The sequence below is a fragment of the Arachis hypogaea genome, chromosome 13 (assembly GCF_003086295.3).
Source record: "Arachis hypogaea cultivar Tifrunner chromosome 13, arahy.Tifrunner.gnm2.J5K5, whole genome shotgun sequence".
NCBI classification, from domain to species: Eukaryota; Viridiplantae; Streptophyta; class Magnoliopsida; order Fabales; family Fabaceae; genus Arachis; species Arachis hypogaea.
In genome coordinates this window covers 144,668,582-144,681,799 of record NC_092048.1, presented here as the reverse complement: position 1 = coordinate 144,681,799, position 13,218 = coordinate 144,668,582, and the positions used below count along the sequence as shown (strand labels likewise).

General features: G+C 36.0%; 1 pseudogene; it reads right to left on the bottom strand.

The window, feature by feature from the left end:
• Positions 1-862: 862 nt before the first annotated feature.
• On the bottom strand, positions 863-7,060 carry LOC112792623 (protein transport protein SEC23 E-like; annotated as a pseudogene).
• Between the last annotated feature and the right edge of the window lie 6,158 nt (positions 7,061-13,218).

Below are 13,218 nucleotides of genomic sequence, written 5' to 3'. Positions count from 1 at the left end.
TTAGCAGAAAGCTTGAGTTCATTCAGCGTTGTGGTTTTTCGAAAGATGAGACCCTGCAAATGTTCAGAAGGAATTGAAGACTGCCATCAGAGAAGAAATTGAAGGCTGCCATTCAGTTCTTGCTGCATACCTTAATGGTTCCAAAGGCAGTCATGATTCATTGCCCTACTGTTCTTATGTACAGCATCCAGGATCGGTTGGTTCCTCGCTGGAGTTTTGCAGCTCTTGATATCAATGAAGCTATTGATATTGCTTATATACTGAGGATGTCTGGGGAGTTATTTGACAGGTATATACTTAGGTTCAGAGGAAATGTTGAGACATTGTTGGTAGCTTACAAGGGTCATTATCTACAAGTGTAATCATAAATTTGAGTTCTGCTTTTTAATCTGATAAGCTTTTGGTTATTTGAATCGAGTCTCAAAATGGTAACTATATACTGTACTGGTAACAATTTTCTTTTGGTAAACGGTAACACTGAGATTTTAGCATTTATCAATGCATATATTTTATAATTTAAACTCTGAATAGCCGTTATAGTTATAAAATTCAATTTTTTTTAAATATCAAATTATGAAGTATTTGCCAATGAGTTATAGCTCAAATGACATAGCCTCCCCATACTCATCTAAGAGGTCGCGAGTTTGAATCTCCCTATCTTTGATTAAAAAAAAAATTATGAAGTAATTTGAAAGATGGCTTAGGAACATTACAAAAGAGCTTAAAGCTTTATAACCAAGTAATATCGAGCTTATAGAATCATACTAAACCAATTAGGCAATTACCCCAATACTGAGTGGGTATGCATACCCCAAAAGGAATGACGAGGCAAAAAAAAAAAGGGACGAAAAGCAGTAGACGCTGACCACCAAAAAGTATTTTTCATTTCACCAAGATATGTTGGGTGCTATAAGGCTAACATCATATACAATACAAGATTGTAAATAGGGTACCAAACCAAACTCCAACATGACAAAATGACTTCCATTACCTTGCGACCTAAGGACAACATAAAAGAGCTATATAAATTAATCCAAAAAAGGAACCCAAAATCCATATCTGGGCCAAAACAAATAGGAAAATAAATGTGATAAAACTATCTCCCTCAATTGCTTTTGCTGCTGTTGCAAAAGTAACTACCTCTTTAACTTACATTCTCATTATCCTTTCTTTCCGCAACACCCAAACTCAACATACTTTCCAGAGCTGGAACCTTATTTTGTCCATGAACAAAATCAGACCAGAGCCTAAAGAATCACGTTTGATAACTTCCCTTATTCTTCAATTGGTACGGACTATGGCCTGCTTTCCTTTACTAAAAGAAAAGAAAGGAAAATAACCGAATGGAACAGCAAAATGGAGAACACATCATTGGTGAAATTTCCAAACGCAAGTTCAAAACCCACAATCTGTGTCAGTCACTATTATCAGGATTGGACAGCCAGCCTCTGCAGATGCTCAAAGAAAACTTGAAGACTCACATCGTCTGTGAAGATTACATCCGAACCAGCAGCCATCTCATTTGCATTATTATACGTTGCTGAAGGATTCAGCTTTGCTAATAAGAATCTAGCCTGTTCAGCATGGATGAAACCAAGGTAAGGTTCCCCATCAATAGATATCCAAATTTACCAAACAGGATGGATCAATGAATGAATATCCCACTAAAACATTGTGGAAGATGTATTTCACACATCAGGAATACTCCAGTACAAGTCAATTTCAGAAAAAGATTTTGGTTCAAATATTTTACCTGGGAACCATGTTGATCACACACTACCAATCTAGGAACAGGGAAACGATCTCTAATAATAATTTGGGCATCGTCTTGTGGAGCTTGTAATAGTTGCGCAAAAGCCTGTGCATATTTAAAGCTATAAGCTATTAGCAAACAAGGACAATGACCAACGTTAAAATGAAACATTGGGCTGCCAAAAAGATTGATGCTCTCAATCAGAAGATTAATATTTGTATCGAACAATCAAATTAAAGATTGATTGTGAGCAGCATTTGAACATGAAGATAATTTGTTTAACTGGGCATATCTTAGTAGTTAATCACAAACCTGGTGTTCTGGCCGGTCCTGGTATCCCAAGTTGCGCCATTGAGCTATTGTCATTCCATGAAAAACAACCACACTAAAATATGAATCAAGCAACAGAATCCGGTCCGCAGCAATAGAAGCTACGTCTAACAATGCCGGTGTAGGCAACGAATTAAATGAATATGATATCAAAGATGGCTGAATCATGACAGCAGCATTGGTAATATTTTCCCTGTTTAACAACATGCGGAAGTATGCAGTTTCATCGGGACTGTTATTAAAAACCTGCAAATAAATTTCACCACTCAAATACATCAAAGATAAGAAGTTTGCGAAGAAATACACTGAACATATTGAGACAAGGTACCTGTACAAACTGCGACCTTCGCAAATTGAACATAAACTGTGGGAACAAAGAAAATGATGGGTTTAATGTGAAAGAAGATGGGTCATCCTTGCGGTAGTCACCAAATTTAGAACAGAGACGAATGAGCAGTCTGTCCAACCACCGTGTGGCATCAAACGCATCCTGATCAATATGAAATTGATACTCAACTTGGTTAGATAAGTTTGGAAGCTAATATAAAACAATTTTCTATTTTTCCATAGGTGACAACAAAATGGTCACTTGCATGATGTTATCACAAAGATTAAACTTACAGCAACTTGCGCAAACAAATCCAATGGTGGAAAAATTTATTTTATGAAATGAAAGAGAAATAGAGAGTGATACATAATAACACAACTTGTCGATTTATCATATACCTCTGTCTCCATTTTCAGAGAAGCAATTCTAGCCATTACCACTGCGGCAGTTTCTTGGTCAAATCCTTGAATCAATTCCTGAAGATAAAATTTTCTGAATATTAGCAGGTTCATTCTTCTTAAATGTTGATAAATACAGCAGCTCACCAATGAAAAAATGAAGAAAAGGCCAACCTTCTATGAACAAATTAAAACAATTATCAATTGTGAGCTTATATTGTTTGTATTGGGCTCAAACAAGGAGATACCGAATCACAGGGTTTAGATAGTTTACAACTTGTCTACTCTACACATTATATTTTTCTTTTTAAATTTTACACTCGTATTATCTATTCTGTGATATTATTCAATGAATTCATTCATGATTAAACAAAAGGGTAAAAAGATGACATTTCATGTGCATATTCTCTACACTCCTTACTTCATCATCAGAAATTGTCACTAATCTTCATTGCAGAGAAAAAATAGTCTTAGACAGTTCGACTCCAAATAATGTGGGGGCTACACTGGCATCATCATAAGATAACAAAATTCAGTCACAAGTATTAAATTTTACCTCAGAGCCAACAGCTACATCTACCCATCTTCTAGTTACTGTTGTGACACGAAGGACCAATTGACCATCTGGACTTTGGTAACTGCAATAAGAACACCACTAGTAATATTCAATTCCCAGCAACAATGGTGACAGCAACATAACACAGTATAATATATGAGGTCCAATTGATAGAAATTCTCCAGCACAACCTTGTAAGGAACTGCAAGTACAACTGTGGGTAGGCACCACCTGGATTATTTGAACGATCACCTGATGAAAGATCAAACAGCACAGTCAGGCAAGTACTCTTGTCAAGGCCGCACATTTTCCAAGCTGTTGTATTCCCCTCTCCTATCACAGTATCAGCAACAGAAGGCCCTTTCTGCAGTATGTGGTTGTAACCATCAAACCTCACATGAACTCCAATTTGAGCATTAACAAGCAATGTAAACTGAGGTTTGAAACATAAAAGATACAAATCGAACCTTTTCCAATGATGTGCAAGGTCCAATTATTCCCTGGATTTTGATTTCCTTGGAGCAATTTATCTCAAGTGTTCCACTGGTACATAATTTAAGTTGACAGTTAGCTTGTTTGAATTCATATAGGATACGAGGAAGATATCATAGACAGAACAAAAGAACACATCTATAACCCAAAAAAGCAACTAAAAGATCACATCATTGCTGTTACTTCGGGATACAAAAACTTCAAGAAATCTTAAAATAATAAGCATATATCTCAGGCAATTGATATTCAAACAGAAAAATACCAAAATATTTGTAATTTTTGCACTAGAACACATTTATCTAAATTAAAACATTTCCAAATATGCACCTTATGCACCATATCCTTACATGGATAACTAGACAACACTAAAATTTATAGATGGAGTATTTAAAAAATGGTTAGTCCTCTTCTAGTCATCAATTATATAATAAGCCTATTTTTCTAATTTTTCCACCTCTCGATGTTCCTCTTTCACAAGTTCTTCCTCTGAGACATGTAAAGGAAATACATTGATCACTCCATATCCATAGTACTCATTATTTTACAATGCTACAAGCTTATTAAAAAGTTAAAAGGGAATAAATAGGAGTACTTGAAAAAATTTATCAAATAATAAATAAATAATTTTTAATAACTTATAGAGATTTATGCTAAATAAGTGAGAGCTAAAACCTAACACTCCAGCATTTCCCAACAGAATTTCTTGACCAAGCTGTGAGGTTAAATTGGGTGATGACTTGTGAGGCAGGGTAGAGGGAGTAGTAAGCAATATTAAATTCATGAGAATGCAAAAAACAGGGGACAAATAATATCACAGGGCAATGGAATTCAATAATACTATCAAGTACCAGGAAAGGAAAATTGAAATGGAGGATTTTATCCAAAATAGAAATGGCGGATACCCACTTGAAACAAAGACCAAGAGATTGCTCCCCTTCCTCAAAAATGCGCTTAAAAGAGTCCTTGAAGACAGAGTGGCCAAAGCTTTCAGACAAGACAACAAGGCCACCAGTTCTTTCAACTACAACTTTCATTTCTGCAACTCCAACCTATATATTTAAAACACGTGAATCAGCACAAGAAAGATGACAAGCTCTCACAATTATATCCAATACTATTTGACAGACTCTGACAGTATATAACCACAAATCTTGTTGTAGAAGAGTTTGATCAGATGACAATAAGGAAATTAATACATTTTATTCCAAAAAAAAAGAAAAGGAAATTGAAGCTCCAGCAATCAACGATGAAGAAAATATAAGGACCAGTAAAAGAATTGTATGAAAAAAAATTGTCTTCTAACAAACCTGATCAAGTGCTGATGCAAAAAGATCTAAAACGTGTCCCTGGCTAACCAGCTGCTTTGCAAGACCCTCGTAATATTTGACTGCTTTCTTGAAGTATGGTGCAGCATCTTTGTCAAGATCTTTATGAGAACGCACCGGATCAGATAGATCTTTTGACACAATCTGCAAAGAAATCTGAAGATCAATATCTCCAACATAAAAATAAATTTGTAGAAGAGCAAATGGGTTCATGAGATATCTATATTGAATATAAGGCAAGAACAAGCCTAGCATTGTTTACTCCAAGCTTACTACATGGCCTTCTGCACTTCAACTCTCAATTAAAAGTTAAAATAAAGAGTATCTCTTAAAAATCTGAATTGCACAGACAACTTGCAGAATGTCAATGTAGTATGAGTTATATTACTTGCCAGTCTCTATCAAATAACTAATAGAATACCAGACAGTTTCTTATCCTTTATATTGCTGTTCACTATAGCAACTGATCGTAAATATTTAAGCTTCTTTCTCAAAAATCTAGTTTCAAATGCAATGTCAACATAAACAACTGACCACTTTTCATTCTCCTATGGCTAGATATGCATATGCGTATAATAAGAGGATATGATGAAAAATCTTTCCAACACCAACTCATCCTTCACCTTTTATCCAAATAAAAGTGATCACTACTCAGAAATATTCTAGCAATAAACCAAATTACTCATCAAGGATCATAGACCAAATTACCGTGCCCGGCCCTTCCGTGCAAGGCCCCCCAACCAAAGCTATGATTCTAGCACCAGTCCCAGGATTACAAGCAGCAAGCAACCCTGCCGCAACGCTCAAAGCCACTCCGGTGCACCTAGCAGCACGGCTTCCTGGCGGAACAGGCCACTGATCGGTCTGCAACTCATCCAACAGCTGCAAAACAGTTACAAAAGCACACTTGGTCAGAAACATTCATTCAAAAGTCAATGCCGCATCGCCAGTGAACAAAAGCACCCTCAAACTCACGGAATTGAGTGTGTATTCGCAATCAGAAGCAGGCAGCAAGAACCGAGTCACACCCGAAGCAGCGAACCCACCAGCAGAAATACCCTTCTGGTACCCTCCGGCGGTTCTCCTGGCGGCACCGCCAAGTCCCAGCTGCTCCATAATCTGATCTTTGGAAATCTCCTTGCTCCCTCTAAAGACATAAACCTTAGACATCTCAGCGAAGCCCAATTCGTGGACCTGAACCTGAGTCCCATAAGAAATAAGGCCAACAAGAGCATTGTCGGGGAGAAGACCGATCGCCCGACGAAGAGCGGATTTGACGAATTCGATCTCCTCTTCGATCATGCAGGTGTCGAGAACGAAGAGGAAGACGGGGGAAGGAGGAGAATGAGGTTGAAGGTTAGGATCGAAATTAGGGTTGGCAGAGGGGTGGTTAGGGAGGGTGTACTGGATGGTGGTGTATTGTGGGTAGAGCTCGCCGGGGAGGTTAGTCTCTGAGATTTGGGAGTAGTGAGGGGGAAATGGTTGCGCTGGAAGCAGAAGGGGCAGATCCAGATCTTGGCGGTGAAGTCGACGCGGGAGAAGGGGTTGAGGGCGGAGGAGCAGGTTTTGCATCGGAGTGGGGCGTAAGGGAGGGTGGGAATGTCAGGGTGTGGCCGGATTGGGGAGATTGTGGCGGCGAGTGGGATCACGCACTTGCTGGCGTCCACCTTCGTGCGTGGCCATAGGTTCCACGTCATGCGGACTCCGTCGACCCCCTCGGGATCTGTGTTTGCCATCTCCGACATGATGATCTGAAAGAGAGAGATAGGGGGGTGATGACCCCTTGAGACTTGAGAGAGAGGTGAGAGAGAAAGGGGTCACCGTAGACGGAGAGAGAATGATATGAATGGAATAAACGTGGTTCTTGATTTGATTTGGTTTGGTTTGGTTTAGTTTGGTCTGGGTTTGGTCGGTTTTTTTTTTTTTTTTTTTAGCTGCCACAGCACCACCGTCACCGCGCTAGTTCCAGCCAAGTAAGGGGCCACTAATCTACGACCTTTCTTCCCCTAACCCACCTCTTATTTATTTTCGTCGGGTTATTTATGTTTTAACGTTTGACCGTTTGACTAATTTCGTGGGGTTGTTTACCCCCTCAAATGGATTTTTTCTTCTTAACATGTCCTAAATCTTTATCACTTGTCAACTTTCTTTATTCAGAGGATGAATTTCGAGTTAAATTCCAAGGTAGCTAATCAAATTTGATTGGTTGAGTGATAAATTTATTTATCTATTTAAATAAATATTAGGAGTTTAAATTTATTTTGTGTATGTAATATTTTATTGATTTGTAACACTTTTAAATAAGAGAGTCACTCAGATAAAATGCTTAAAATGTCTTTTTTTAAAGGTATTTTTCAATAATTAAAATTTAACATATATAATCTATTAAATCATTTATTTTTGTCAAAATTAGGCTAGACAATTTGATTTAACCGAAAAAATTATGAATCAAATCTTGAATTGGTTTAAATTAATATTATTATTTTTTATAAAAAATGACTACAATACCCTTATTATAAAGAATGATTGAAATACTCTTATTATATATATATATATATATATATATATATATATATATATATATATATATATTAATTTTGAAAATTCTAAATTCTTACCCTATGATAGAAAAGTAAAGAACTAAAATTTAGGATTCTCAAAATTAATATATATAATAGAAATATTTTAGTTATTTTCTATAATAGGGTATTGTAGTCATTTTTTATAAAAAATAATATTAATTTAGACTAATTTAATATTTGATTCATCATTTTTTTCGGCCAAATTAATTTGTCTAGCCTAATTTTGACAAAAATAACACGATTAATCGATTATATGTGTTAAATTTTAATTATTGAAAAATATCTTTAGAAAAAGATGTTTTAAACATCTTTATCTGAGTGGCTCCCTTTAAATAAAGTTTAGATCCACAATGGATTAATCTTTATTCTGTCGAATTGAAAATACTTTGGATAACAAAAAAATTATACTCCATTGCACTGTTAATATTATTAAAATAAAAAACTATACTATATTAGTGCCACAAAATATTTTATTTTATATATATATATATATATATATATATATATATATATTATGGTCCAAAGATATAGCCAACCCCAAAATAAACAGAGATCTTATAGAGGTCGAGTGTAAGGTTCAATTCTACTTATGTGAATAAGTAACTAACTCCTAAGATATCTTCTACTTAGAAGGGAGATCTCAACAACTTTCCTAAAATAGGGAACAAATATCCACTATTAAAGGTGAAACTACTCTAAAAGGTGGTTATCTTTTCTACTACAAATATACTAACATCCTCAAGTATATTCAGAACCCAATCTACTATTAACCTGCATAAATCCTTGCTAACTTAAGCATTGGACTCCCTTGCAGGTACCACCCCCACCTCCTCACAAGGAACTCGGACGACGACACCTCAACACTAGTAGAAGTCGGACGCTATCCTAAAAGGAATATGGACCTCACGTTCAGGCCTAAAAGCAACCCAGATTTAAATAACATTTGGAACATTGGCGCCGTTGTCGGAGACTTGGAAGTTTATGCCCAATCATGGCAGACAATCAGTTCGAAGACGGTCACATGACGTCTGAATTAGAACCAGAACTTCATAACGATGACCGAGCACTCATGATACCTCCACAGCATGATAGAACGAGGGGTCCTAACGGGGAGAGAACATCGAAAAATTCTCCACTGAGGAGAATTCATTCACAGATACATCCACCAGAGAGTGAAGAGCCTCGGCATCCAACTGAAATCATGGGACTCGTACACGACACAATGGCATATTAGAACAACTTGAACAAGAGACCGAGTGACAAAAAGAAGCGGAAAGAGATTTGCGAAAGGAGGTACGACGATGAAGAGATCTAGAAAAAAAGCTCTTGAAACTAAAGGCCAACCTTCGAAGTCGGAGTAATCGTGTGGATTAGGAAGAAAGCCCTCTTGAAGGAGAAGATCCGTTCATTGAAGAGATCATGAGGGCTAGGATTCCTAAGAACTTCAAAAGTCCCGACATGGACCTCTATGACGTAACGACCGACCTGAGACATCACCTCAGTAATTTTAAAAGTATGATGTATTTTCTAAAACCCCGTAAGTTAATAAATAATTAATCAATAAATTAATTATGAGTCAAGAAAATTAGAAAATTAAATTTGATAAGTTAAAATGGTAAAAATATTTAAAATATGAATTTTAACACTAATTTTAAAGATTTTACTCTAAAGTCAGGCCAACAAGGAGAACCGGTTGGACCAGATCCAAACCGAACCCAAAGTCCAATACATAAGGCCATGAATTCAGCCTCCTCTTCTGCCAAATCACTTGAAACACGCTGCCTTTTGGGAAGGAAGCCATGAACCCTAACCTCTTTTCTCTTCAATCTTCAATCTTCAATCTTCCATAACTTTTAATCTGAAATTTCGATTGACGAGCTGTTTGTGACCACGCATTTATCTCAGAGTCCTCTTCATTTCTATCTGATTGATTTGGTAAGAAAATACGAGTTTTATGCCCAGATCTTCCTTCTTTACATTTTCGTGAATTTTTAGTATTGAGAGATTTTACGATTTTGATGGTTTAAGGATACTCTAGAATAGATTATAAGCGCGTTTCATCCCAATTTTCGAGTGGACAAGGTAAGGAACTCGTAACCCTTTTGGTTTTTTTTATTTTATGATGTTGGGTACATAGTTTTTTATTGCGGATGGCGGCTCATGGGGGTGAGCCGAAAATCCACCATAAAATTATAGTGAAATGGCGTTGCAAAAAATGGCAGAAATGACGGATTACCTAATATATATATATATATATATATATATATATATATATATATATATATATATATATATATATATATATATATATATATATATATATATATACAAAAAAAATATGCAAAAAAATTACAAGTATAATAAACTATAAAATCTATCTATATAAGCAGCTTTCTAGTCATAAAGCATCTAATTAATGTAGCAAATATATTAGTAAATTTAGCAAATAAATATAACATCAAGTTCAAATCACAACTCAAAAGTCATAAGAAAGTCATAAAACGTAAAAACTATAAACCATCTAAATTCTAACTCTCATAAACTTTCTCCAAATTAACACGATTATTATCGTGTCCCTCTACTCTCTCATCATCCTCTAATTCAGTATCATTAAATTGAATCTCCTTTTCTTGTTCTTCTTCATTTTCAAAATCCTCTTCATCTTCAAATTTTGGTTCTTCTTCATCTTCCACAATTATTGCCTTTTTTTTTTTTGAAGCCTTAGACCCACTTGGTTCACCCTTTGCACCACCCCTTGTAGTTGCAAGTTCTTTTCTTTTTTCTATTTTGTTGTCTTCTCCTAGTATTTATCGTAGGCTCATGTCTCCTCATTGCTTCAAACACAAGGTTCCAACTCAAAATGTTGTCATCTTGATGAACCAAATCAGCACCATCATCCACATTATCATCATCTCGAAAGATGGCAGTTCCAATTTCTCCAACTAGCCACTCATCACACTCATCAATGTTATTGAGTGTAATAGGGTCAACTTCATCTTTAAGGTTGTACCTCTAGATGAGTTGTTAGTTGTACTTTATGAGGACCAAATTCTCCATCCTTTCATGATCAATCCTATTTCTTTTTTTAGTATGAATATTCTTAAATATACTCCAATTGCGCTCACATCCTGAAGCACTACAAATCAAGCTCAAGATCTTGATAGCAAGGTCTCGCATGTTTAGAGCTTCATGCCCATATGTCCGCCACCAAAATACTATAAAATTAAAATAAATTTATCTAAGATATTAATAGAACTAAATTTATAACAATCTTATCGAGTGAAATCTTTTTCCTCTGAGATTTTGCAAAATCTGATCCAAAAAGTTCATAACTGGTCTTGTATAGTACTTGCTCCTCCAATATCTTCTGTTGAACCAATTTAGTGATGCATCAAACCTTTCCTTTGTAACTTCTAAATCTAGCTCAATGCGAGGGTTGTCATAAAACAACTCGGAATTTAGAAAATGACCAGCTGCATGCAACGGACGATGCAGTTGGCAATTCTATTTGTTGTCAATGATTTTAAAAACATCATTGCACTTGCTCTCATCATTAAGAAATGTTTTCATGATGCATTCCTTTGTCTTCTCCATTGCTTTATAATATATCCTATTGGTAGTTTCTTCTTCCCATCAACAAGTCTAAGCACCCGAATAAGAGGCCTATGATCTTAAAAGTGTACTTGATATAATTCCAAAAGGAGGGCATGATAACAATCTTTGTTGCCTCCCTCCCCTTTGCCTCCTTTGACAATTTATTCTTTACCCATTCATCTGAAGTAAACATTCTTCTCATATTTCTTTTCTCCTCATAAAACCTTTCCAAAGAGAGAAATGAAGTGGCAAATCGGGTGATTGCATGCCTTACCAACTTCTTGCCATTTATGAAGTGTCTCAACATAGATAACGTGCTAGAATTATAAGTGAAGCTAACCAAATAAATGGTCATTTTATGGTTTTTTTGAATTAGTGGTAGCTTTCCAATGTCCTCAAGCATCAAATCCAAACAGTGAGCAACACAAAGAGTCCAAAACAAATTTGGTCTTTTCTCCATCAGCAACTTACAGGAAAGAACATAATTGCTCCCATTGTCAGTTACAACTTGAACAATGTTTTGTTCACCAATTTCCTTCACAACATCATCAAGAAGCTCAAATAATTTCTCACTAGTCTTCATATAATCAGAAGCATCAATAGACTTCAAAAATATTGTCCCAGTTGGAGAGTTTATAAGAAAATTAATAATACTCCTTTGCTTTTTGTCTGTCAAAGCATCTGACATAATAAAGCAGCCATACTTTTTTCATTGTTCTTTATGACCCTTCAACAATCTTTTGATGTATTCCAACTTTTCATTAAGCAGTACAATCCTTAGAACATGATAACTGAAAACAGGTAAATTGGAACCAAAGTTTCCAACAGCCCATAATATATCTTGAAAACTCTTCAACTTCATTGGGTTTAATGGAATCCCAACTTGGTAGAACCACTGTACTATGTATCGATGAACTTTACGAACCGCTTCTTTATTACATGCTTCTTTGATGTTCTGCTGCCTCAAATATGACGCATAACCATCAAACAAACAATGCACCATAATCAAATTAAAGTAACAAAGCATAAAATCGAAGCAAAAGCACATCACCTAGAATATAAAAATAGAGAAAGAAGTTCAAAGGGTAAGAACGCCAACCTTGATGAAATGTGAAGTAGAAAAAGAACACTTGAATAGCAAGACACGAACAATCCAAGAACTCCCAACAAATAAAGAAATGGTCCCCAAACAGGAATTCAAAATGGGAAATCTTGAGGCATAGAAGAAGCGACGAAGGAATTTTAGAGAAAACGAAGGGTGCAAACATTTGAGAAAGGAGCAAAAAAGAGGAACGAGAAAGGAATGAGGGTATTTATAAGATACTTGGGGCAAAAAAATAATTTCACACCCCCTCATTTATGGCACACGGTTACCAAGATAATTGTAGGGTAAGGTGCGCAGAACTACGAAAAGACGTAATATCTCGAATTTAAAACACGTCAAGTACCCGACTTAGCCCCAAGGAAGGTGGGTTGCCCGAGTTGATGTTTTAATTCGCAAGAAAGCAGTCTGATCTATAAATGCTCGAGTCTAACCTCGAAAAAGTTCGGACTCCAACAAGGGCACTGTTCATACCATGGCCCAAAGATATAGCCAAGCCCAACATGAATAGAAGCCCACTCAAGAGATCTAACTACTATACCTATCTCACCTTATAGAGGTCGGACGCGACAATGGCAGTTCAGCTCTACTTATGCGAATAATTAACTAACTCCTAAGATATCTCCCACTTATCTAAAAGGGAGATCTCAACAACTTCCTTTAAAAAAATAGAATTGTTATCCACCATTAAAGGTAGAACTACTCTAAAAGGTAGGAGTGTTCGCGGTACGATTTAGATCAGTTTTGAGTAAAAAACT